Here is a 27,203-nt window from a genome sequence, read left to right as displayed (position 1 = left end):
GGATTTTTGGATTTCGTTTATTGCCTGCTCCTTGTCTGATTTGTTTGCCTTGTCTTGGACTGCCTTCCTGATTTGGACCTCTGCCTGCCTGATTATACTTGTAAGCCTTTCCCCATAATAAATTTAATGAACTGCATCTGCTCTGCCTTTGAGTCTGCATTTGGGTCCTATTCCTTGTGTTCCCTACTCCCTTGTGTGACATCCACACAACACCACGTTGCTTTGCGGTACGCACATATACTAGGCATTACGGTAAGTAGCGCCAATTCGTAACAGAAGTCATCTCATTGCATTTAAGAGCATGTAGGAACTGATTTTAGAAATAAAATTGACCTTCCAGTGAATGTGATTTGACATTCAGTCAGTCTATCAATAATGAATGGATGAATAAATTAATTAATTCGCCTGTAAACTGTATTTCAGAGAGAACTTTTGAAAATCAAGGCTTCATCATTTAAATTGTTCATAATTAGTCAAACTTAATAATAAAGAACACATTTATTTCTGACTTTTAAGCACCAAAATGACAGACTGTCATTGAGAAACTTCCTGGTTGCACATACCAATTTTTTCATTTCAGAATGATAGTGTCACTCACACAATATCAGGGCATTCTGATCCTAGACTATATATAGAGTCTATGATTCTGATGCTGAATTTCAAAATTAAAGCCCCCTAAAATGTTATATATGAACTATGTTCCCCCTGAATTCAGATTGATATTAAAAGGAAACGTCCTGTTTCCACAGACCAATTTCATGCCAGACTGACAGCACACCACAGAGTGTCACTCAGAAAATATCAGCTAGCTAGTCCACAAACAAGTAATGAAACTAGTTTTCTGTAATTTAGTTAATTTTAGTGATTCAAAAACATCCACAGCAACTGTGACAATGTATTTATCACCTGCACAGGTTAATCTCCCATAGCAACCGATCACACTGGTCCAGTGTTTTCTGCTTCAGAATACAACGCTGCTTCAGAATTTTATGAAATGTCATGAAGTTGCTATTACACGACTCTGTGGAGCTGTCCGCTCCACTGAGCTCAAAGGAATGGTTGTCCGCTCTCTCTCTGCTTTGAGGAACAGTGACAGGACATCAATCATTTGCGAAGTCATGACAACCAAATAAACAACAGAGCGAGTACAATATTTTCTCCTCCAGCAGAGTGACAAACAGGGCAGAAGATAGAATTATGTTACCGGAGAACAAGAAAAGGTAGATTTAACATTAGGTTAGATAGAATTTACAGTTTAAATAAACATTCTCATTGTATTCTCTATTAATGTTCATGGCAAACAAATAATTAATTATTATCCATATAATTCTTATTACTATTATTTTTTTTAATATTATCCCTATCATTACATTATTATTTAAAATTTCTATATGGAATTTGCATTGTACTTCTCGAGGTTTCTGCCTCTTAAAAGGAAGTTTTTCCTTGCCATTGTGGCCAAGTGCTCTTGGTGGGAATTGTTGGGTCTCTGTATAATATTATACAGAGTGTGGTCTAGACCTGCACTATAGGAAAAGTGCAATGAGATAAGTTCTGTTATGAATTGGCGTTATATAAATAAAATTGAATTGAAAATCGTGAAACAATGTTCCAGCTAACGTTAGCTTGGTAACGTCAATGCTTAGTGAATCGTAATATAGAGACCCTAACATTACTGCCATAAATGATGGTAAAATAATTGCCAGCAATGTTTATATAAGGTATGTATTAAAATATTCCTGATTGCATTTTCATGAGTGATGAGTTTGTTAAAATAATTCTCCAAGAAGAGAAGGATGCCTGATGTTGATGAGGAAGATAGTCAGGTAATGTTGCTTTAGCTAGGGAGTGGCTCAAGGTTCTTAGCTATACCCTGAAGTTTTGAAGGGAAAGGAATGCCTTCTAAAATAGGGGAGACCGGGGATGGTTGTAACACTTTTTGTCTCAGCACCTATAACTTGCAGAAATTCTCTCAAATATTGACACTAAGTACCCTTATTTGTCTACTACAAATAGCAATGTTTCCATTTTCTCCAACTATATAGCAGAATTAATTAATTGATGTCAAGTACAAGGAGTTCCATTGTTAGAACCTTTTCCACAAGTTGTAACACAACCTGGGGTAAGCTGTAACAATAAGAGTGAAGAATTAAAAATTGAGACCACCCCACAAACTATGCATCTGAAGAAATGTATTGCACATGTGTCAACACGTATCTTCCTGTGGTTCACCAAGAACAAAAATAACTGACCACTGACTTTTAAATCACTTTAAGAATGACTGTAATCCACACTTATGAGCTGTTGCTGATACTGTACTTTGCTTCATTTATGTTTAGATAAAAGTACTGTTGTTGACACAAATCTGTTCTGGTCAAATAGGCTAAATTATACAATTTATGTAAATGTAATTCATCTGGTACATTTATTAGACTTAATTTCAGCACCATGCACTGTTCAGAAAGCCTGCTGCCTCTCTGCACATTCGATGTTGCTGTATGTACTGTAGGTCGTATTTATTGGGATTTATACATGTATTGTATTTGCATTCTTATCTATGGTAGATTAATGGAAAATCATGTACATTTTTTTAACAATGAAAGGGAAACCGTCAGCTTTCGCCAGATTTGGCTGCTATTTGCTTACCACTGCTGTAAAGTTTTACTTTTGCTCTCTGAGGTTTTGTAATTTCTTGCAGTATCTGCTCAATGTCACATGGCAGATCGAGTATTCTTTGGCGACAGACCTTACTGTCTTTCCTCACCTCATCTGATGTGTTTAGTTGTCATTATGGGGTTAGTTGTAACACGTTTTTCAAAGGCACATGCACATCGCGTTGGCAGCATGTGTGCAACACCCAGGTAAAACAAAACCCTTTCTGCATGCTGCTGAAAAAAATCCTAGACGAAACACTGGTCTTATTCTTATGTATCTCCTCAGCTTGACAGCAGCCCTCCGTCATCTTCTCTGGTTAATGACATCACCTATTGCACATCTGGCATACTTGTTGGGGGATCTCTCAAATTGCCCATAAATTGCTCATCTAAAGTTTCTTCCCTTTTTTTCCTATTAAAGGGATATTTCACCGATGGAAAGATGGTATTTTCATAAAACTGGGCTGTCTATGCAGCATATATTTTTGAAAATGGTGCTACATGACCAGAGAAAAAGGGCTGTGGTATTCCCTTTTGCTCTAAAGGTAGAAAACCCACAACAACCAGAATGATCTGGGCCCATTGCCTTCCAAGGCTACTCCGACACTTCCCCAACTCCTACAAACAGCCAGTCAGAGTTACTAACGGTAATAAACTGGGGCAGTGTGTGTGTGTTAAGCCTCATAAAAACTGTGTATTGTATGTTTTCACACCGTAACATTGCCCTGCTAACAAAACACTGTCTCTATTGCACTTTCTGTATGCTTAGACGTCCGTTTTGCCCCGCTGGCTTTGTTTTGTTTTTTTTCCAATTTCTTTTCGGGATCCTTAAGTATGTCCCAAGCGCTACCCTATCCCCAGGTCGTTGCTGCCACAGTGAATGATCAAGACATTCTGGGCTGCTCTTCTTCAGAGGGACTTGTAGAAAAAGAGGAGAAGACCAGGCCACCATGCTCACAACAAATCTGTGGATTATCTTGAGTAACCGGGCCATGATTTCTGGAAAGAGACATTGCTGTTGAGTTTTTCAAATGTATTTTTTTGGCGCTTTGAGCACCACAAGCCAAGAGCCATATAGTTCCATTATATTCAAAAAAGGCAGACATCTTGGCCAATATCTCCAAAACTCGGCAACTCACACCAAAACAATCTAAATGGATAAATAGCAATACAGGTAAGAAGAAAAACATGTATTTTTGATTTTGGGCTGAACTGTCCCTTTAATGTTCCTTTGCAATGGAATTTCTCTTTAAAGCTAATAGCCACATATAGCACTTTATTGCATTTGGCATGGTCATTGCTAGAGAACATCTCTCTAGAGCAGAGCCCTAATACTTCACACACCATGTAGACTGACACAAGCCTGATAGTTAAAGTTAAGTTAAAACTTATAGTAAGTATATGAAAATAATGTTAAAAAAAGTAACTTGCTGCATGCAGCTGAGTGGTGTCGTGGTCACAGGTCTCTAGGTATCTTGGTTAATTCAACTATCTGCTTCCTCCCAAAATGGGACTGGTTACATCATTTACCTTTCTTTTGGATATTGCCCTTCCAGGTTTTTGAATTAGGTCACATCCTAGGCCTGCCTACCCCACCATCACAACCTGTGGCCTCTTCTTCAAAAAAGTAAATGGTAAATGGACTGTACTTATATAGCGCCTTTCTAGTCTTTCTGACTACTCAAAGTGCTGCAACTCACATTCAACCGATTCACACATATTCATACACCGATGGCAAAAGGAGAACATTATTAGTATTATTAATCCAATTAAATTCTGTTTTATTTATATAGCGCCAATTCATAACAGAAGTTATCTCATTGCACTTTTCCTAAAGAGCAGGTCTAGACCGTACATAATATTACTTACAGAGACTGAACAAATCCCACCATAAGCAAGCACTTGGCGACAGAGAGAGGCCTCTTTTAAGAGGCACAAACCCTGGGCAGAACCAGACTCAGGGTGGGCGGCCATCCGCCGTTGCCGGTTGGGTTGAGAGAGAAAGAGAGAGAGAGGGAGGGAGTGGGAGAGAGTGAGGGAGGGAGAGCAGGAGATAAGAGGGCATACAGTAGCACAATACAAATTCCACTTAGAATTTTAAAATAATAATAATGTAATGGTAGTTGTAATATTAATATTACATAGATTATTATTATATAGAAATAATTATAATAATGGTAGTGGCAATATTAATAAAATAATAGGATAGGAACAATAATGATAACAAGAGTAATAAGACTAATAATCGTAGAAAAAGTTTCAGTCGTAGTCATCTGGACACTGTTTTCAGAATCAAGACGTTTCAGCTCCCATCCGGAAGTCATTCTCAATTGTGAAAATGGTCTGAGAACTCAGAAATTTAAGATAATCTGTGTTGCTTAAGCCCTGCCTTCAGGGAAGAGTCTTCCTGAGTGTCTGCTGTTTAGCCTGCCTAGTTTCACCTGAAACTGACCTTTGTTTGTTTCCATGATGGCCCAGTAATCAGGCCTATTGTTTTCTGGTTGCACCTCCCTCATCACTGTTAAGTACCTGATTAGCAAATGATTGGCTTGACCATGGTGATAATACACTGTGGTAAACAGTTGGCAAGTTGAATCTCAGACCACCATTTCTGTTTAAAGAGGGGTTTTCACAAAAATGGCTTCTTTGACTCCTCTTTCAAACCAATTCTTCTCTCTACTTAGAATCTTCACCTCACTGTCTTCAAATGTGTGGTTTGTAGCTTATAGATGCAAATGCACGGCGCTCTGCAATCCCGAGTTAGCGTGTGGTCTGTGCTGATAAAGTCTTTTGTGAAGTGGCCGTTTAGTCTCACCTATGTACCATTCTTTGCAGTTTTCCTCACTGCATTGAATTGAATAAACTACATTGCTCTGTTTTTGTGTGGGCATCTTGTCCTTAGGATGAACAAGTTTCTGTCTTAAAGTGATGCCTGGTTTAAAGAAAACAGGAACATCGTGCTGTCTAAAGATCCTTTAGTTTTTCAGACAGTCCAATTGCAATAGTCCAACCTAGAAGTAACAAATGCATGGACTAGTTTTTCAGCATCATTTTGAGACAGGATGCACCTGTTTTTTGCAACGTTGTGTAGGTGAAAGAAGGCAGTCCTTGAAGTTTGTTTCATGTGGGAGTTAAAGGATAAATCCTGATCAAAGATAACTCAGAGGTTCCTTACGGTGGTGCAGGAGGCCAGGGCAATGCCATCTAGAGTAACTATATCTTTAAATAATGTGTCTTGGAGGTGTTTCAGGCCAAGTACAATAAGCAGTTTTGTCTGAGTTTAACATCAGAAATTTTGCCAGGTTATCTGGTCATCAAGGTTTTTATGTCCTTAAGGCATGCTTGAAGTTTAACTAACTGGTTAGTTTGGTTGGCTTGATCGTCAGATATAATTGGGTATCATCCGCATAACAATGAAAGTTTATGGAGTGTTTCCTAATAATATTGCCCAGAGGAAGCATATATAAGGTGAATAGAATTGGTCCAAGCACAGAACCTTGTGGAACTCCGTGACTAAGTTTGGTGTGCACGGAGGACTCACTGTTAACATGAACAAATTGAGATGGATTTGATAGATAACCAGCTTAGTGTGGTTCCTGTAATGCCAATTACATGTTCCAATCTCTGTAATAGGATGTGATGGTCAATGGTGTTAAATGCAGTACACAGCACTAGTTGCTGGATTTATTGTGCTGCATCTTTAAATACTTAGTTCTGGTGCTACTAGAATGACTTTGTATCTTATTTTCCTTGCCTGATTAAGCACAAATCTAAGACTTGTCAGTAATGCATGCAACTGATCAGATGTATACTGTGTTACTGGGTGCCCCATTGTAAAGGTTGAGGCTTGTAACACGTCTTGTAACAGTACTGTTAAACACAGAAGGACTTTCGGAATACCCTTAGGTATTCTGGTGTATGTATACTGCTGACCTTGATAGGTAAATGCAAAAATATACTGAGAGTCAGAGTGCAGGGTGTCAGGATTCACAATGGTTATGCAATTAATTGAGACAAAGATAATCATAAATAATAACTTTAATTAATAAAGTCCTCAGGGCACCACTCTTCCTAGAGAAGAGACATAATAGCCAATTAATTGATTGAGTCTCATAAAATACACTAAGAAAATTTTTAATTTAAAGTTACTCTCCGCTGTGTCGTTTGGGTTCAAGGCCAAATCGAAGTATATATGCGTGATCTGTAAGTTAACAGTGCCAAGTTAGAAAAGAGGATAGTTAGTTGCATGAAAGACCCTGTGTCTGCATGAACATCACTAACATCAACTTAGCATGTGGCTACCAAATTAACCGGTAACAGATGAAAACACATCGCAACAATAAAACCTCAATGAAAACACATCAGTAACATCACATGTACAAAAGTTTAACAGATCTTTGCTTAGCTATATATACTGTTACTCTATGCTTTGTCCAGTTGTTACGTTACCCGTCCGTGGGAGGGAAAGAGAGGTGCCTTTGGTGCTGCTGCTGTGGTCCGTATGGAAGCGTCGTTTGCTGTGCAGTTTGCGCTTGTAGGGATCGGAGGAAGCTGGTCACTCCGCCTGTGGTTGTCCTTACAGAGTTGACAGCTCGGCGTTAACTTGCTTCATGCTCCTGTTAGCATGTGAAGTTAGCTGACAGGCTTTGTGTGTGGAAGCCGTTGCCGCTTTGTTGCAGAAATCTTACACAGGTCGCTGCAGTAAGAGAGAGTTTGGTTCTGCTGCATCTTTCTGCTCCGAGCAGATTACACAGCAGTGGTAGCAGAAAACCGTCTGGAGCAATTTGCCACACTTCGACACGTGGACAATTGCTGGTTTAATGCCTGCCACTGCTTGTGTTGTGAGAGGGTATTGCCTTTTGTAAGGGATCTTAGCCCGTTGATTCAGTGTTATCTTGTGTGGAATGGCTTGCTTCACTAGCCCTACATCTGTCTTGTGCTTAGACCATAGAGAGTCAGATACTTTTCTAAGAGATTTTCTTGTGCTGCAGTGAGGTTCATCTGTGGGAGTGGTCCATCATCCAGCAGGACTCTTTCTGCTAGTGACTGGTCGATTGTCTTTAGTGATATTCTTAGGTACCGTTTGTCTCTGAGATGTGGATATCTTAGTTTCTGGTTGGTGTCCATTGTCGCACTTGCAGTGCCACCTTGACCATTGGTCCTAGATTGTGTGACTCATGAACTTGAGTGCAATGTGAGGTGAGCTATCTTTCACCTGAAACCATGGTTTCAACTGGTTTGGTTGCTGGACAGCATCTGCTGCTCCTGGGAGCCTCGCCCAGTAGATCATAAGTTGTGCGGTATTGATATTTTCTGGCTGTAGGAGGCTTGGCATCATCATTTCATATGTCTGGAAAACGCACATGGACTCCATCTTGGGTGCAGGTTATTTTAGCTTTTGGTGAGCATAGTATGTATTTTCCCATGAGATTGATTGGAGTGTGTAGTGAAAATAGTAGTGGTGCTACTACTGTTTTTCCTCTCGGCATTAGTGATCCATGTCCTTGTTGAGGTCTGTAGTTGCCTCCTGGTTGACTGACGAGCACAAGAATGGGTGGAACTTGTGGGGTTTGTGACTGTTGTAGTGGCTTTTGTGGTGGCTGGGCAGTGGGCGGACCTAGTGGTGGTGTCCATGCTACTGGAACAGGATATGGCATCTGTGTCTGTGGCAGTGAGGTGACAACAATATTAAAAAGAGTACAGTCTAGACCTGTACTATAGGAAAAGTACAATGAGAAAACTTCTGTTATGAAGTGACGCTATATAAATAAAAACTGAATTGAACTGGAGCTTGTGAATTACGTGCTTGCGTTGGAAGGCGTGCAGGAACTTTGTGGGACACTCATTGTCTTACAGTTGCTCACTCTCTAGTTTGAAGGGGTCCATCTTCTCTGGGTATTTTTTTTCACCACAGCCCAGATGGCAGTTCTGTATGGTCCAAGGCTCTCATCTAGGTGATTGTTGGTCATTACCCTCTGCAGAGCTGCTACTGCTGGGCCCTGTTGGGCTGCTTCAGTAAAGATCACCTGTTTTCCTGCCACATGCATAAGCAGTGACTTAATATCAACCAATGCAAGCCTCGTTCCTCCAGTGCTTTCTTGCAGGGCTGTAATCCATTTGCTGACTTCGTCTGTAATTTCAGGGAGCTTGTCTGCCAATCCAATCATGTCCATAAATAATAATGGCACGTACACTGGGTTACCACCTTTTACAACTAGGTGTGCCTCGACGTGGACCGGGTATTATCCATATGTTTTGCCACTTATTGTAGTCTTCTAATAGGGATTGTAGCTACCTTTCTGCCTTTCTCTTAATTATTTTTGCCTCTTTTTCGAGACTCCAGATGTCCCATGTATGAACCATTCCACACCCCTGGGCGGAGAGGGCGATGAAGAAGAGGAAATAGAAGAGGGTGAAACCTCTTCTATTTCCTCTTCTTCATCGCCCTCTTCTTCATCAGGGTGAATTGGTAGTGTGGAAGAATGGGTCCCTTTCCTCCTTCTTCTGATGTTTCTGTCCCATTCCTCAAAGCTTTCTTCCCTCACTTGTCTCCGGAGCATTGACATTGGTTCACTGTAAGTAGAAGCTGCGTCCCTTACACTGCCTGTGTGAAGGTCTATTAAGAGGTCTCTATTTTCTTCTTCACACTCTGGGGGGTTCCTTTTCCCCTTCCACCCTTATCTTTAGTGTTCCTTTGAGTGGCTGGAATTCCATTTGGTTCATTCCCTGAACCAACTCAATACTTCCCTTTCCATATGCCTTTTCCCTATTCTCTTATCACTGGTGTTAAGATGCTTTGTGGTGTGATGTTTGCTTCCACCTCATCACAACAGGCAACGTCAAAGGTGCCCTCAGACGGCCAGTGTTGGCCTGTGGCTTCTTTTGTTCCACTGTTTCATACATTCCAGAATTTGCTTCTTGTAGTCTGGATGTCTTTATGATCAATTTCACTGGGGTGGTTTCTCCTTCACCCGTGTTGCTTTTTCCCATTTTTCCTGCTAGAACTCCCATGCATTCCTGCCTTGCACAACTTGGGTCTGATCTAGGTATTTCTGCCTCTTCATGTAACTCTCTAGTTTTGATCAGTACTATTATTTTACCTAAGGTTACTGCTGACTTATATTTTCTGTTTGAGTCAAATTTGATGGTTAGCAGTTCTGAGCCGTCTGGCCTAGCGGATCTGATAATATCATCCCACTTGCCTGTTTCCCACCTGACTTTCCTAGGGCTGATAGTAATACAAAGTCATGTATTGATTAGTAGCCTATCTGGACCTTCAATTGCATGTCCCTCTAATGTTTCAAAAATGGATTAAGTGGGAGAGTTGCTGTCTCCTCTGGGTCACGGCAGAGCAGCTCTAAAATTGGCTGTAATGTCTAAACTGTCCACAGCAGCTTCAAAAATGGCACTCGCGGCATGTTAGGGAAATCACCTGCACTTGTCTTAAGTTAATCCATTTGGTAATTTACCACAGTTTTAGCTTGATTTAATTGTGTATCTTGATATTCCTCGATTCCTTGAACCATCCATCTAATCACGGCAATCCACAGCACACCAAATGACTATGCAAAAATGCATAGGAATATTTTCACACAACAGTGCATTTGTTGTTTTATCCTTTTCTCTACACATCTAACTTTGACACATGATAATACTGGCAATGCGGACATTCAATGCCTACCAACTGTGCCACACACCATGTATAACATTCTCTTGCAAATCGCAATGGCTCTTGTTGTATATTATAAGTTTGGAAAATACATCTATTTGGGTAAGCATCCTTTAGTGAAATCAGTTCTCTGTAAGCATGTTTACTATGGGTTTTCCAGATCACAAAATGTCCTACTCATAATTTTATAATGTTAATCACTTTACACACACTGCTTTTGTGCAGGCTTCCTTTCCTCCCTCTCTGAGGTTCTTGTAATACTGCTTCTAGATTCAGAGACACTTTTACACTCACTTTGGTTATCAAGATGCTGTTAACCTTATAATCCTCTCTACCTGTGACAACCACTCTAGCAGTATTGCTCTAAATTGACATAAGATTAATTCTCCTTTCATACACAACAATTGCTAACACATTTATACTTAATTCAACACACAAGATTTCAACTCATCCGCACTTTCTCACTTCTGGCCAGTTGTCACCGTCCCGAAGGCTCCTTAGCAAACCCTTAAAACTACCTGCTCATTCAGACCTCTTTTGATACATTTCCTCAACATAAAAGAGCTGTATCCACAGGAGTTTAGCTTTTTGCCTGTCCCTTCAGACCTCTTTTGATACACTTCCGCAACACAAAAGAGCGGTAGCCAAAGGACTTCACTCTCTGTTTTCAGACAGAGAGTGTCCTTTTACTCACTGTTAGCCATTAGTCTTAGCATTTACCATTGCTCATTCATTCGCACAAAACATACTTATTTATGAATTCACACTGAACTCTTTTTCTATATATTTAGATTCTTTAGAGGAGAGGCTGCGTACTGTCCACAACCTGGGCGAATACACACTGTGCTCAGATGCAACCAGTATTTGTAGATTTTGATAAAAAGGCTCTGTTTACCTTTGTTTGGTGGACATTGTTGTTCTGTGTGACAGCTGCCTCATCCAAGCCTCGCGGCCTCTCCTGGCTGGCTCGCCATTTCAATGTGGGAGAAAAACCTTCCTCTGGGCCAGATGCAGTTAGGACCTCTACCACACTGTTTACTTATCTCATAAAGTACCATAAACAAACTAGAGAGTTAAATATAGTTGTCATCATAATTGACATCACTGGTTTTGTGAGGGTTTCCCTGGGGATACCCTATAGTGATGTCCTGTGTGCATAATTCCTTTGTGTGTCCAATAGCGGGAAATGGGCACATTTGTTTGGGAGATGCAGTAGTTTTTAATTATTCTGGCAAGGTGATTTGTTTTGCGCGGGTTAGGGGAGTTTTTTTTCCCCCTTGTCTGACTGGTGTACTGAAACTGACTCAAACAGGCGTTCCCCTGTCAAGTTCAGTGGCGTTACCCCTTTGGGTTTCATCTTGTTTGTTGTTTTACTAATGTTGCGGTGACCGTGGTAAGGGCAATTTGTCTCGAGAGCACATCCATGGTTCAGGGTGGGTCACCAGTTTCTGGTTGCTTTCCCTCACCACTGGGATTCAGTGCATAAATACCCACCACCAGTAACTGCATGAAGACCAGGGCTGAGTTTAGGTAGGTAGATTATGGTTAAGCAGCCAGCTAGAGAGAGAACTGCATTTAAGCTTCAGTATTTTGTTCATGGAGAACAGTGTTTAGCCTTCCTCGTTTAGACAGAGGAATGCTAGTCAGGGTTAAACAATCTTGCAAATATTAGTTAATTAACTTTCAAAAACAATTTCTCTTTTTACCAGAAATACATGACAACATATAAGCATCATCCCTGTGCACCAAGGTTTGTCTGCACCTCCTCTATAATGCAAGGTAAGTTTTTCATTTTTGCCATTTTACTGCTGAACTGTTAAGCCAGCAGTAATGTCAAGTGTGTGGTGTGCAGTCAGTAAGTTTAATAGTGGGAAACCATTAGTGTGGTCCTTTATAGGATATAGGTTTTTATTATTGTTTTATATGTTGTTTTATATTGTTTATATTTATATTCTGATGTTGTTGTGATATAAGGTGAGGTAACACGTTGTTGTCTGTATTGTTGATGTTTCCTCAGATCATTAAGGAGTCCAATATCCACTCTACCTATGCTGTCTACATTTTTCCCAAGTTTGACTGGTTCTGGCTGTGCATACTCACTCTACTGAATGGTAGGTAAATGTGCTATGGAGTGTAAAGAGAATGCAGATTATCACCCAAACCAAAAACTGATTACCTCAGCTTCAGACACAAATGAGGGTGTAATAAGTGAAATATTTTGGTCAGAATGAAAACTAGTATACTCGGCACATTGTGGCACATGGTTGTGTCATTTCTGGTCTGATTTTGGGGGAAATACATATACATATACATATCTTGAGACAATCAAAGGTCAATCTTGTTTTTAGCCTTCCAGGCCGAATGTCAAGGTTACTGCATTGCCTACCATACCATAACCATGTGTAAGACTCAAGAATGATGTACATGAAAACTTACAGTGTGTAAACAAGGTGGCGGAGGTTTTTTTTTTCTAACTGCTGTCTTCTCTCCTGAGAACGAGGCCATCCATATAAGAAGAACATGCGCACTCAAGTCTTAGTGTATTTTACAAGCAACTCACCGTGTATTCCTTCAGTCTCTCATAGTCTTCATTCGATAGGTGTACTAAGTGTGACAAAGTTGCTGTAGATCAGCAAAATTGCAGAATTATTGTCCTGCTGAAAGACTAAGTTTCTCTTGCAGTGGCTTCACTGATTTTGCTCCATTCTTCTTCAATTTTAACAATATGTCATAGCCCTGCTGAACCAAAAGTGTATCCACATCATGATGCTTCAACCGCCATATTTGACAGTACATAGTGTTCTTCAAGAAGTATTATGTTTTCAGCACACACTGCTTTGAATTTTGATTTCAAAACCTTGTCCAACATCTTGGATGTCACTCAATTCCTCTCTGGAAAACGTCAGGCCACTTTTGACATGGTTCTTCTTAGGTGATGGTAATCTCTGTTAACAGATATCTCCATATGAATGCAGAATCTGTAGGCAAGGGACCAAGATTTTGGCATTGAAAGCGTTCTGGTTTCTGTTTGTAGTCCGAGTAGCAAATGCAATCTCAGAACCCATCAACTATCGTCTGACGATGATTTAGCTTTTTATTAGCTTTGTTAAAACAATTAATCTACATTCATATGCATATATCCGAGATTAGCCGACATTTGTCTTTCTCGAGTATCAAGTTGCTAATCAGACTGCAGAGGAAGTCTTAGCCCAGATATCTGTTTTCTGGATATTGGCTGGCTACACCAGCAACCCGAAACATTGGCCGTGATGGTACCTGTATAGCCACACTCCCACAGGCCAGTTTTCTGCAGAGCTCTTGATGTGGTTGACTGATACACCGTCACTCTCAGCAGCTGAAGTCTGTAGCTCTTTCATAGTGTTTTGTCTCTTCTTCCTTCACTAGTCTCTGAGTGAATATAACAGTGCTAATTGGGATGTCCAAACACTTTGATTTTACTTTTTATTTATAACTGCATCTGTATGTCTAACGGGCCATTTGGGAATGTGCAATTTTCCAGAACATGTGTTAAATAATGTGCTAACTTCTGTTTTAACTATCTCGCCTCCAGTCTCTAGCTGCACTGTATCTTTTAAACATGCATTGTATTCTTTGTTCATGGGTCCTCTGTTGTATGTTTCCCAACAGAACACAGACACTGAGGCCAGGAGTTCCATGGAGCAATGTGTAATGTGGCGTGTCATGCAGAGGGATGGTACAGAGCCAGAGCCAGAGCCTGACCCAGAGGACACCGGTGTCCTGAGGGGAAAAAATGGAGGTCTTCAGTGGAATGGGGAGCATTATGCTCGCTTTGGTAGGAAGTGATGTGAAGGTGCCGGTGATGATTTTGAGGGACACGGGGGCTTTTGATTCTTTCATTCAGGCTGGAGTTTTGCCCTTATCCAAAGAATCTGAAACAGGCAGCTCCGTTCCTGTTCGTGGAATGGATTAAATGTTTTGTTTGTTCCATTGCACAAAGTGATTAATTTTAATGTGTTCCATTGTGAGGTTAAGATAGCTGTGCGCCCAGCGTTGTCGACCCAGGGAATTTCTGTGATCCTGGGTAATGATATGGTGAGTGCTCGTGTGCGTGTCCCTGTGTCAATATTCCACAGTGATCTGGTTGTAGAGCAGCAGGTTGACCCCTCCCTGAGGGAGCTGTTTCAGCAGGTTCGGCCTGAGAGTGAGGTTGTGGACAGTGCTTGTGGTTAATTTCTACAGATTTCGCTGTTGGTGACAAAGTGGGTGAAGCACAGTGGGAGTTTTGTCGGGGATCCCGTTTTTCAAATAGTTTTGCCAGCTGAACTCTGTCAGTCAGTGTTAAAAGTAGCTCATGAGTTAGAGAGGCCAATGAGGTATGTATTTTATCGTGTTAATTGCTTTGCCGTATGTGAACGTGTGTTATGTGACTGTGTGTTAATGTATAATTAGTCAATTAAGTGTATTTTCTTATGTGTTGAATGTGCATTTTATTTATTCATTTTGTATGTATTTTTCGTTTATTATTATGTGTAAAACACCACATTTAGAGGGTTAATTTAAGTTTTACTTATTTCCTTTCATAGTTCTGACGGCATTGTTGGGACATAAAAGGGCTGTAAGACTAACATGTACAAGACATTTTGAAGACTCGTGTCCGAATAAATGTCTGTTAAAAATCAAGAACGACCTGAGCCTTTGCTTCAACTCGAGGGGAGTAATACGTCCATTATTGCATGGAGTTGGGTAAAGGCTAGGAAGAGGGTTTGCCTTGGTTAAAGTGGTCATATTATGCTTTTTGGCTTTTCCCCTTTCCTTTATTGTGTTATATATCTTTTTGTGCATGTGATAGGTTTGCAAAGTGAAAAAGCCCAAAGTCCACCCCAAAGGGAGTTACCCTCTCCCACAGAAAACACAGCTCCTGAACTGCCTGAACTGCCGACTGCATCAGAATTGAGCAGTTTCCATAAGTACACCTATGTATGAAATTAAAATAACAATATTCTCCAGGAAGTCAATGGACATAGTTGTTGCTGTGATGTAACGTTAAATGTTACATGTGAAAGATAATTTAGTTACAAATTAATAACATACTGCTCTGAAACTCTTGCTCCAGTCTAGGTTGTGAAGCTGGTTCGGATTGTTGGAACATGTAAGGCTGAACCGTAACAGCTGAACTGAAGCCATAGTTATCAGCTGAAGTGGTTTTGTTTGGGATCACACTACCTTGCGCATCAGGACCCGCCCTACTCTGCTTCTGATAGGCTAGTAGTCCTTACCTAGATACTGCGCATGTGCAACTCCCAACAAAGATCGAATAAAAGTGAGATGCCTCACTTGGTAGCTAAAACAGAGTGTTTAATCACAGGGTGAAAAGAGGTGTTGCAGCAATGTGTAGTGTGAAAATATGGTGTTTTTTGAAAATTAAACCATGTCAACCTATTCTGGTACAACCCCAAAATAAAATTATGAACCTGAAAATGAGCATAATATGACCACTTTCATACTTTCAGCTAGAGAGGTAACGCAAGAGAGCACACGGTTTATCCCAAATGAACTTGTGTTTGCGCACACAGTAAGAGGTCCCTTAGCTGCTTTGTCTGGTAACTGGAAAGAATCAGAACCTCCTAAAAACTTGACTGATTTACGTTAACGGATTTCGACACCGACTGCATACAGCTGTGGAACTGGCTAACGAGAAACTGGCATCAGCTCAGGACAAAAAGCAAGTGTCAGAGCAGAATTACATAATTTCAATGCCTCCTCTGGCCAAAATCCACTTTGGGACAAGGTCAGGTGGATGGATGGGTCAAAATGTCTTCCAAAATGACCCATAGCAAAAATTATTCCTGTTGCCCTCTTTTTGAAACAACATTGGCCTGCAATTAACAAAAATCAGAAAGTTACTCTCCTCCCGCAGAGCTGACATCCAACAGAACTGTCTAAGAAAGGGATTATATATCACTGTGCTACTGTAATTCTGCTTTGTCGTGCTTTTTTTTGGTCTGAGGTGTGTGAGTGTGTGCGTGTGCATGTGTGTGTGTGTGCATTCCTCCCTTTCTTTTCTATATCTCTACACACTCTCCCAGGTATTTCTGCTCTGACCAGATGGCAGACCAGTGCTGAGTCAGCTCCAATGAAACCCCACCGCAGTTTAACATTAAACACCACTCTGTCATTCATCTTCACTTATAAATCAAAGTACTTATTTCTTAACATGCTTTAGCAAGTATTATGACATCATTAAGGTCTTCACATTTACACTATAATGAAATTGCACACTGTTATTTTGCTTTCAACACTGTGTAATATCTATATATAAATACAAACCAATCAACCCTGGTTTATTTGTTAATTTCCACACTTGATAAAATACTTCTCCAACTGGCACCTTTTCTACATTTCTAACCTTGAATCATAAAACTGAATTCAAACTGAAAAATACAAATTAATGTTTTCTGGTTAAATGTATCCATGAATCTGCACTTTTAGAGGAGTTGTGTTTGCAAAATAAGCCATTGATTTACTGTTGAGCTGATTCTGAGAACTTTATCTGGCAGCAGAAAGGTGAAGGGCCAGCAAAATATTAAAATTCGGGGAGTCTGTTGTTACCACTTAAAATGTTGGATTATTGTTCCAGTAACATTCCAGATTTTTTTTTAAATACAAATAAAATTAAAAAAAAATGTTACCATTCCAATTTACTGTCAACAATATACACATAACACACTCCATGGATTACAAAAACATTAAAACATGCATCACCAAAACAAAAAAACACAAATTCTATACAGAATAGGACATGTGAAGACAAAATATGAAAGTATACGCCACCAGGATAATAATACTTTTGTATTTTTACTTAAGTAGGACTTTGAATGCAGGACTTTTACTTGTGAGTATTTTTATATTGTGGTATTGGTACTTTTAATTAAGTAAAGGATATGAGTACATATTCCCTCCTCTTTTTTGACCATTCCATTTCTTTGTTTTTTTCATATTTACTCAAATTAGGTCTGCTGGCATCCTGGGTGGTGTGGCCTGGTGTTGGTCATGGTGGAAGGTATGCTGGGCTGAACAAGTGGGGATGGCAGGCACAAAGATGGCTTGGTATGCCATGGTAACACACCATTTCACGCAGTAAAATAACATATTTTAGATATTATCTATATTCTGTTGTCTGTCTGTGATATAAACCATGAGGGTCTAAATATATAGAATTAAATATAATTATTCTCACACTAAAAGTCAAACAAATACATTATAGTTATCACGACAGGCTACAAAGGCTATGACTGGACAATAGGATTTGAGTCGGACAGTTTAGAACAGGGCAATAGTAAAAATTAGTTTTTGTTCTGCTGAATATTAATAGAAATGGTGGAAAGTAAAGTACATTTACAACATACACAAGATAAGTACATTTTTTATTTAAATAAATGCAATATGCTGCTTACACACTGATGCATCAGTATTAACAATGAAATAATGTAATATATAATAATGTGTCAGTTATAAGGGTCATTTACTTGTAATACTGTTGTGATTATATATGTCATATACATTTGTAATACTTATTTTGCTGATAATACTAATGTACTTATAGTTAGGTAGGGTTTCAAATGTAGGATAGTATTTTTATATTAATGAATTGGTACTTTTACTTAAGTAAAGGATCTGCATACTTGTTCTACCACTGATTAATAGAGTATTATTTGTGAAAGCCAGCATTTGCTATTTTCTCTCTCTCCTTTAGATATTTACCCACAGAAGTGTATTTTCATGTGGGGAACCCCATCCTCTGCCCAGACTGCATATACTAAATATATAAATATGAAATATATTCACTCATCTCTACCCCTTTGATTTCCTTTGATAAAAAGTTTTAGTATTTGTAAGGTCTAGAAGTGAGGCCTGTTTTCCTCTTGCCTCTATGGGTTTGTTCTCCCAGCATGCCTTTCTGACTAAAATGAGAATTGAGGCACAAACTGGACTGTGTCCAATCTCTATTGATTTTTGGCCGACCTTGCCCTGTGTCCTGGTATTGCTGTAAATGCAGTGTGGGAATGTCTAGAAACAAATGGACTCCTTCATTGGTTGTGACAGCTGTGTGGGAATTGACGGACAGGAACTAATTTTTCCCTCATACGCAAATAAAAACAAAAGAAGGAGAGCGAATAAGTGGCTCATTAGAGGCAGGTGTTGAGCAAACCCTATATATGCAAATATCAGTTTGCCTGTTTTTTTCCATCATGATAGATTTGCTGTTATTTTTATTTATATCTGCTATATTATGAATATAGAATTTCATTTTGAAATGTTAGCCCATCTCAGCACTTTACATTAGTGCTTTCTATTATATAGGTAAGATGAATTCAACACTCAATTGCACAAACTAAAATTTTATGTTTTAATGTAATTGTTTTTCATAATAATCTATTTCTATAATAATATCTTTGCTGTCCTTTAGTAATGCGGAGAAGGTCATACATGTGTTTGTCTTTTCACTAGACTACTGAAACTTTCTGTATTCCTGTCTCAGTCAGACCTTGATTCAGAATTCAGCTGCCATGCATTCACGGCCATCAAAAAGAGATTGTCCCACAGCGTCATTTTACTGGCTTCCTTAACATTTGAGAATTTATTTTAACATTTTATTACTTACTTTTAAAGCACAATTTGAAATGGACCAGAATATTTAATAGGTAATTTAACACCCAATGCACCTTTTTGTTGTCTTCAGTTGAACTTGCTGTTCCGACCAGAGGGGATCGGGTTATTGCTGTTTAAAGACAATTTTATTTTGAATAATTTTTCTGTAACGTTTAACTATATATGCGTATATGTGCAAATGTGTACATATGCATATTTGTCAACCCTGTCTCCCAGAAATTATGTTTTTATACTACTAATTTACAACAGTAAATAGATTTTGAGAGAAATGTGATGGCAACCATAATGGCACCACTGACAGCACTTGTTTAAGGTTAGGAAAAGACCATGGTCTTCGTATAACATGGAAAAAGTCAACAATGAGACACTATATAATTATTTTATTAAATTTGAACCAAAAACATAATCTTTCCCTAACCTTAAAGATCCCTCCATACATGTGTTAAGCAATAAAAAGACTTTGCTTGGAATATTTTTGTGTAATATAGTTTTAACACGTAAATGTTCCATTACCTAGTTAAAAAGATCTTAAAATGACATCTACTCCTTCTCCCTCATTGAAAAATCCAGAATCTATAAATATGCAAATATTCTTTCATTTAGTTTAACTGCTGGACACACAATGTCTTCTACTTCACTAAAAACTAGTCTTCAAGTTTCCATATCACACTTGTATAAGTTGTAGTGGCTTCCAAAATAGTTGTGATGTCACAAAATCCTGCTGGCATGCCCAGGTGTTAAACTAGAATTTAGGTGAGCTCAGAGAAACTTTTCATCTTCAGCACAATGTGAAAACAAACTCTGCACATACATCATTCAGTATAGTGAAGCTCAAACATCCAATGGAAGTAACAACTCTTCCATTCCGACAACGGCTATTTTCAGTTTTATTTTATAAGTGTTCAGCCTCATGTGTCTTGTGTAGTTTTACTACCGGTCTTTGTTGACTTTTCCTGCCAGTTTTGATTGTTTGCCTTGCCCTGATTAGTTTCATCTGTGTCTCGTTGTCTCCCCTCACCTGAGTGTATTTAAGTCTGTGTACTTCCTTTGTTCTGGGTCAGATTGTCTTCGTCAGTTGTTGTCAAGCATTTCTGTGTTTCCTGGACATTTTCTCATTTCACAGACTTTAGATTTTGGACTTTGCCTGCTCCCCATCAGATTTGTTTGCCTGGGTTGGACTGCGTTCCTGGTTTTGGCTGCCTCACCACTCAGTAAGCCTTTGTTCCCCACTAAATCATTGAACTATACCAGCTCTGCAAAGCAGGATATGGTCCGTGCCTCACTGCACACAAGCAGAAACACATCCTACTTCACAGATGACAAAAAAGCGCTCCATGCCCAGCCAGTACGTCATGCACAATGGCGCATTACAGAACCCCATATGTGCCTCGATGGTACAGCATAGTAGAATATCCAATATTCTCCATGAGGGGATGGGGCTGGGAATAAATAAAGCCTACTGCTGCGACAAAGCAGAGTCAAGTCCAGCGAGGAGCAGAGTAAGGACAGAAGGGCAGCTCTCTATGCGCCAACAGGCAGGAGGAAGAGCGCATAACCTAATCCCTTGAGAACAATCACTCTGATAAAACACGGAGTACGGAGTGAGTCACAGACAAGCAGGAGACATCCCATAGATAGAAGCAAATGAAAGAACAGGGAGAAGACCATGAAGCTGCAGTGCAAATGTCACTGTCATTCCGGCGTGGAAGATGAAATCCCCCTGCATTCTTATGCTCTCCGGAGGGTCCATCCCAGAGGAGAGATACGCCTGTGAAACAGCCTCACACAGCCAGTAAGACAGGCACTGTGCAGACAGAAGCAGACCTTGAGATTGCTCTCTGTAGTGCACAGACACTGACAGCGCACGCACCAGGCAGAGGAGATGAGATGTGGCATCCTCCTCCGAGCTGTGAGGAGGAGGGAAGAAACCAACCAGAAACCAAGGTTATCGCTCTTGATCTGAAGGAGCTAGTGATGCTTTTAGGCGTAAAGGATTAGGGTGCAAAATAGCCAAGCTGCCATCTCCTTGGATCCTGAGACATGATGGAACCACAGAGAGAGCAGATAGATCACTCTCTTTGCAGACATCAGAGCCAGAAGCAAACCTATCTTGACTGACATAAACTTGAGTGGAACCTGATCCAAAGGTTCAAAGGGGGCTTTAGTCAGCGCACATAAAACCAGCATTAAATCCCACTGAGGAGCTAGGGAAAGTGACACTGGCCTGTGACTCCATACGCCCCTCAGGAAGCGTTTCACCAGAGGGTGACAGCAAGCACTGCAGGCACCGAAACCATGATGCACCTGTGTGCTCCGGGGATCGCTGATAGCCGCTCTTCCTGCACTCGGTCTAGGAACCAAGGATTCAGTGGAACTAGTGGTGAAGACGTACAGGAGCATCCTGGGCCACATGTGAGCTGGCAACTGTCCTCCCACCACCTGTGACAGACACGTTCCTCCCCACCCTGAGAGAGATACATCTGTGAACACTGAGATGTGTGACGTAACTCTGCCCAGAGGGGCTCCCGCTGCCAGGGTGTGAGGATTTGTCCAGTAGGTTAAATCAGAGGGAGGAATGGACACCATGCGTCTCAGTTGATGCACGGGATCGATGCACAGGTGAAAGAACCACCTCTGTAGCCGTCTCATGTGGAGGAGGCCCAGGGGAATCACCACGTCAACCACTGACATGATGTTGAGCAGCTGCATGACAGAGAGCGCTGTCACAACATTGTGAGGCATGACACGACGGAGGAGAGCTGTCAAAGCCTCCGCTCTCTGTTGCAAGAGCCATGCCCTCATGTTGGCTGAGTTTAATTCCACTCCCAGGTAAATGACGTGCTCGGAAGGGAGAGGAGAGCTCTTTTTCGAGCTTATTGTGAAGCCCAAGCTCAACAGATGTGGCACCAGTGTCGTTGTCTGTAACGCAGCTTCTTCCCTGGAGCGAGCCAGCAAAAGCAAATAAAACAATACTCTCATCCCTCTCCTGCATAACGGCACCAGAGCCATCTCCATACATCTGGAAAAAAGATGGTGAGGAGAGGAGACACCGAGTACAGACAGAGCTGTGTGTGCACTGTCCTCATGAGGCGTAATGATGGTGCTCGTGGGCTTATTATCACACATTTTGTCAGAAAGACAACGTGTGGGGGAAGCCTCTGAGTATATGACAAAGTAAGAGTGCTTCTGATATGTCGTCCGTGCTGCCTATTAACCAAAAGGTTAAAGGCTGCTGGCTCACACACGGCTGGTTTTGAGAGGTCGCCGGCGAGCTTGCCGCGCAGCTGGGAAGTCAGGCTGATGTAGTGGTGGGAGAGGAGGAGGAGGCGCGGTAGAGAGAGGCGCAGCCCCGGTGGCAGTCAACAGGCATCTCTGCCTCTGGTGATGATCACGGTGGTCGCAGTGGTCCCTCCTCTGACCCGAGGAATGCTGAGGCCGCACAGCGGGTCTTGTCCAGCTGACAGGACGTCTGATGATGTCTGCTTCCTCTGACGCCGACCTCGTGGTGTCCACCACAAAGCGGAAGTGTGGACCAAACAGTCCGTTCTCACTGATAGGGGCCTCCAGCAGGTCTCTCCTCGATGCCTTGGAAACGGAAGATTGTTGCAACCAGAGGTGCCGGTGGATTTGCATATGCCAAACCGGAATCCTGGCCTGGGAGACGACGATGGAAGTGCACGAAGTAAGTGACGTGCTGGTAGCCTTGCAAATTTCAGATGCCTCTTCCAGCGTCATGGTGTTTGACTTAGCGGCAAGCTTAGTCATAGAGAAGGTCAGCAGGGAGGTGTTGTTAGCTGCTGATGCCTGAAAGGCGCACTGGTGAGTGCGGTCTGCTAGACGCGCTGTCAGCTGATTTCTAGCGGAGGGCAGGGCAGGTCTTCGTTCAGCAATCATGCTGGCCTGCTTCACCCCGAAAAAGTACTATCTTCTTTCACCTACGTAACATTGCAAAAATCAGGCACATCCTGTCTCAAAATGATGCGGAAAAACTAGTCCATGCATTTGTTACTTCTAGGCTGCACTATTGCAATTCCTTATTATCAGGCTGCTGAATAAGTCCCTGAAGACTCTCCAGTTGATCCAGAATGCTGCGGCACGTGTACTGACAAGAACTAGGAAAAGAGATCAATATTTCTCTAATATTAGCTTCTTTGCACTGGCTCTCTGTAGAATCCAGAATATAATTTAAAATCCTTCTCCTCACCTACAAGGCTCTTAATGGTCAGGCACCATCGTATCTTAAAGAGCTCATAGTACCCTATCACCCCACTAGAACACTGCGCTCACAGAATGCAGGGTTACTTGTGGTTCCTAGAGTCTCCAAAAGTAGAATGGGAGCCAGAGCCAGAGCCTTTTCAAGCCTTCAGGTCAGTAAAACACTACAATTTTCTCAAAACACTTCACACACTGCATATCAAATTCAACCCACAATGGGGGATGCTAAATGCTCATCAGTGCTAGGAAAAAGAAGATTCTCTCAGGTTTTGTTTCTCATTGTTGCTATGGTGGTTGATAAAGGATTGTGGGTGGACTTGGCACATTTGACTCATGTTTTGGACCCTAAATTCAAATGCCACTCGCTGTTAAAAAAGGCGTTTTATAACCTGTGATTGTAAAATGTGAAGTTGCTCATTTAAATTTAGATTTCCAAGAATATGTGCCTGAGGATATTTAATTATGAAATCATGTTTCTTACGAAGGGGTTATAAAACACTGCACTTGTCACGTTCATATATAATATCAAACTGGACTTTATATTGTGCATTAAATTCATCTTAAATTATGCACATGTCACATTAAATTTTTGGTCTTGTCACCTTCATACGTTTCATATACTTAATTTATTTGTCCATATTTCCTTTGTAAAGTCAATATTTCATTTCAAGTTTTATATCCCATTTCAAAACTATTACTATTCCATTCTGAGATGGATGAATTGCACAAAGATTCGATTGCACAGGTAGTTGCACAGTGTAAATAAATTTAATTGTACAGAAAATAATTTCACAGTGTAAGTATAATTTAAATTATATATATTTATATATAAGGATATGTATAGAGACTGATTTATGATGATATATATATATATAGGAAGATATAATATGTGATACTAATGTGTATATATATGTATACAGTGGTGTAAAAAAGTGTTTGCCCCCTTCCTGATTTCTTATTTTTTTGCATGTTTGTCACACTTGTGACTTGTGATGTTTCAGATCATCAAACAAATTTAAATATTAGTCAAAGATACCACAAGTAAACACAAAATGCAGTTTTTAAATGAAGGTTGTTATTATTAAGGGAAAACTAAATCCAAACCTACATGGCCCTGTGTGAAATAGTGATTGCCCCCTAAACCTAATAACTGGTTGGGCCACCCTTAGCAGCAACAATTGCAATCAAGCGTTTGCGATAACTTGCAATAAGTCTTTTACAGCACTGTGGAGGAATTTTGGCCCATTCATCTTTGCAGAATTCTTGTAATTAAGCCACATTAGAGGGTTTTCGAGCATGAACTGCCTTTTTAAGGTCATGCCACAGCATCTCAATAGGATTCAGGTCAGAACTTTGACTAGGCCACTCCAAAGTCTTCACTTTGTTCTTCTTCAGCCATTATTTTAGATATTTAAGCCAAAACAGGAGCCAAACACCCCCTAGTTTACAGCTTCAACTTAGTTTAATTTACAGCTTATCAACAACTGACACCAAAAACAGCCAATGTGGAGAGAAAAAAAGTTTTCTCTTGGATCAGGGAGCATCTCATGCCAATATCGCCTATGTAAAAACCTATGTATCACACTATGTCTGGCTGATTATGAATGTAAATTCACTGTACAATAAGTTCTTTATTAAGTAAATTAAATGTTTTCCACCAGACTTCAGGTTTAGTGGTGAGATGGATTCTTCTTGCAGCGGTGGCAAGAAGGCTAGCCTTCCACTATCGAAAACTGACAACAAAAAGCTATTTCCCAGAATCGAAGGAGAAATAATCTAAATTGATAGCTGTACACAGTGCGTGCTAAGATATATTACAGGTGACAGTATTCTACTCATCAATGCATCTCGTATGAAAAGGTTGGGTGGGCATATCTAACAGAAAGACAGTAAGATGTGACAGGCATTTGTTTCTATTTATTTATGAAGCCCTTAATGGCAACTTGCCACAATATATATATATATATATCACTTCCTTATTAAACTGGTCCCATAGTCATTATTTGACTATGGTTGATGCTTGATGTCCCATGTGCAAGCACAACATTTGGGAAAACTCCTTTAAGTTTTTGTGCACACACTTGGAATATTTTACAACACATACTCAACACATTTGTACCTATAGGTCAATTTAAAACCATGATTACAAACTGCTCTGCGCTTTTTTTCTCGTTAATTATTATTTTTTGTGTGTATTTATTCTGTTTTGTACTCTCGACATCATTGAATATGAGGGCATGCCCTCAATGATTCCTTGAGATTTAAATAAAGATTTAATTGCAAGCAATATTTAAGTCAAAATGAAAGTGAAATTTGCATTTGACATTTCACTGAGTAAATATTGAGGAAAAGGTGGAGGCGATAAACCCCAGCTACAATCCTGACCACACAGACAAGGAAGACCATCTGTGCATCCATCTCTGCATCCATCTCAACAGTGGAGGAAACACAGAGGTAAACATGGAGGGATTAAACACCGGCTGTGGTCCCGGCCACATGGATCTTCTCTGCCGAGCATCCTGTTAGCCAATGTACAGGCGTTGGATAATAAACTGGACTACCTCCTTGCCCGCATCAGTTTCCAACGGCAGACTGCACTTTCTTCCAAGGGAATTTACATCTGTCATTATCACAGCGGTCTACATCCCACCACAGGTGAGTGCAGAGGTTGAGACCATGCGGTCATCTTGCTGACATCAAAGTATGTAAACAAACTACAACACATGCCCCCAGTGACACAAGAGGTCAGGAAATGGTCAGGCCAGTCAGATGCCACTTTACAGTCTGCAGTAGTAGTCTGGAGCACATTCCAGGACACCACCTTCGACGTCACGGATTCACTGAGTCTGTGGTGGATTTAATTTGTAAAACAACAGAAGCTACTGTACCCAAAATTAAAAAACTATGTATTACCAGAACCATCAGGGATGCCCTAAACACACGCACAGCAGCCTACAACTTAGGCCTACAGTCTGGAAACATGGACAATTATAAAGCAGCAGCCTACATTGTAAGAAGAGCAGTAAAGAAGGCAAAAAGGGGGTATGGGAAGAAAGTGGAAATACAATTCCAGGAGGGCAATCCCAGAATCATGTGGCAAGGTTTAAGAACTATGACAGATTAGAAGCCCCTCGAGCAAGTGAGCTAAATAATTTTAATGCTTATGCAGACATAACACATACATACATATATACACATATACATACATATATACATACATGTACATACATGTTAAGTACTATGTAATTGTAATACGAAAATAAATCACTTCTACACCAGTTAAAATTAAATACTTCATCCTTTAGCAGGATTTTTTTTTTTCAAAAGCCAGATAATATTAAGTTATGATATCATCGAATAATAATAACTCGGTATCCCAAGTTTTTGATATTGTCAGGATCTCCCATTTATTTATACCTGAGCTTTTTGCTGTACTTTTCATAATTATCTTTTCCTGCAAATTTGAGAAATTAAACGAAAGAGCTCAAAACAACAGTGTTCAATAATGTATTTTGATCATCTTGAAAACTCCAAATAATAGGAGATACAGGTGATATGATCGCTTAGTCAGATAACCAATGTGCCTCCTGCTGCCAAAAGAATGCAACAATTGGACAATACCAAAATAAATGCATGATCTCCTTCTCCTCATCAGCTCAAAATCTACAGATATTATCCTCAGATATTCTCCATTACGTAAACATTTTTCTTGTCTGTAATATCTTATAATGTTTTACTGGAAAGCCCGTAAACAAATAGAACAAGATGACCAGTAAATAAACCTAAATATTTTTCCAATATGTTTGAAAATGATATGGATGAGATGTTATATTCTCAAAGGACATAAAAAATTATACATAGAGTTGATTTTACCATTTACAATTTATAATGCAAGGGCGACAGACACCTAAATTATCCTGCGATTGAAGACAATAGCTGCATATAGTAATAATAGTAATATAGTAGAAGGCTGGGATCATTGAAAAAAAGGATAACATTCCTACAAACTACTT

General features: G+C 40.2%; 1 long non-coding RNA gene across 1 annotated transcript; it reads left to right on the top strand.

Annotated features, from left to right (window-relative positions):
* Positions 1 to 12,031: 12,031 nt before the first annotated feature.
* LOC122864499 lies at positions 12,032 to 14,986 on the top strand. Its single transcript, XR_006375238.1, has 3 exons — positions 12,032 to 12,102; positions 12,341 to 12,434; positions 13,972 to 14,986. It is a non-coding gene; the product is annotated as an uncharacterized LOC122864499 (long non-coding RNA).
* Positions 14,987 to 27,203: the final 12,217 nt, after the last annotated feature.

Source organism: Siniperca chuatsi, linkage group LG17 (assembly GCF_020085105.1).
Source record: "Siniperca chuatsi isolate FFG_IHB_CAS linkage group LG17, ASM2008510v1, whole genome shotgun sequence".
Classification (NCBI taxonomy): domain Eukaryota; kingdom Metazoa; phylum Chordata; class Actinopteri; order Centrarchiformes; family Sinipercidae; genus Siniperca; species Siniperca chuatsi.
Note: the sequence above shows the minus strand (reverse complement) of the source record. Positions and strands in the feature narration are given on the sequence as shown.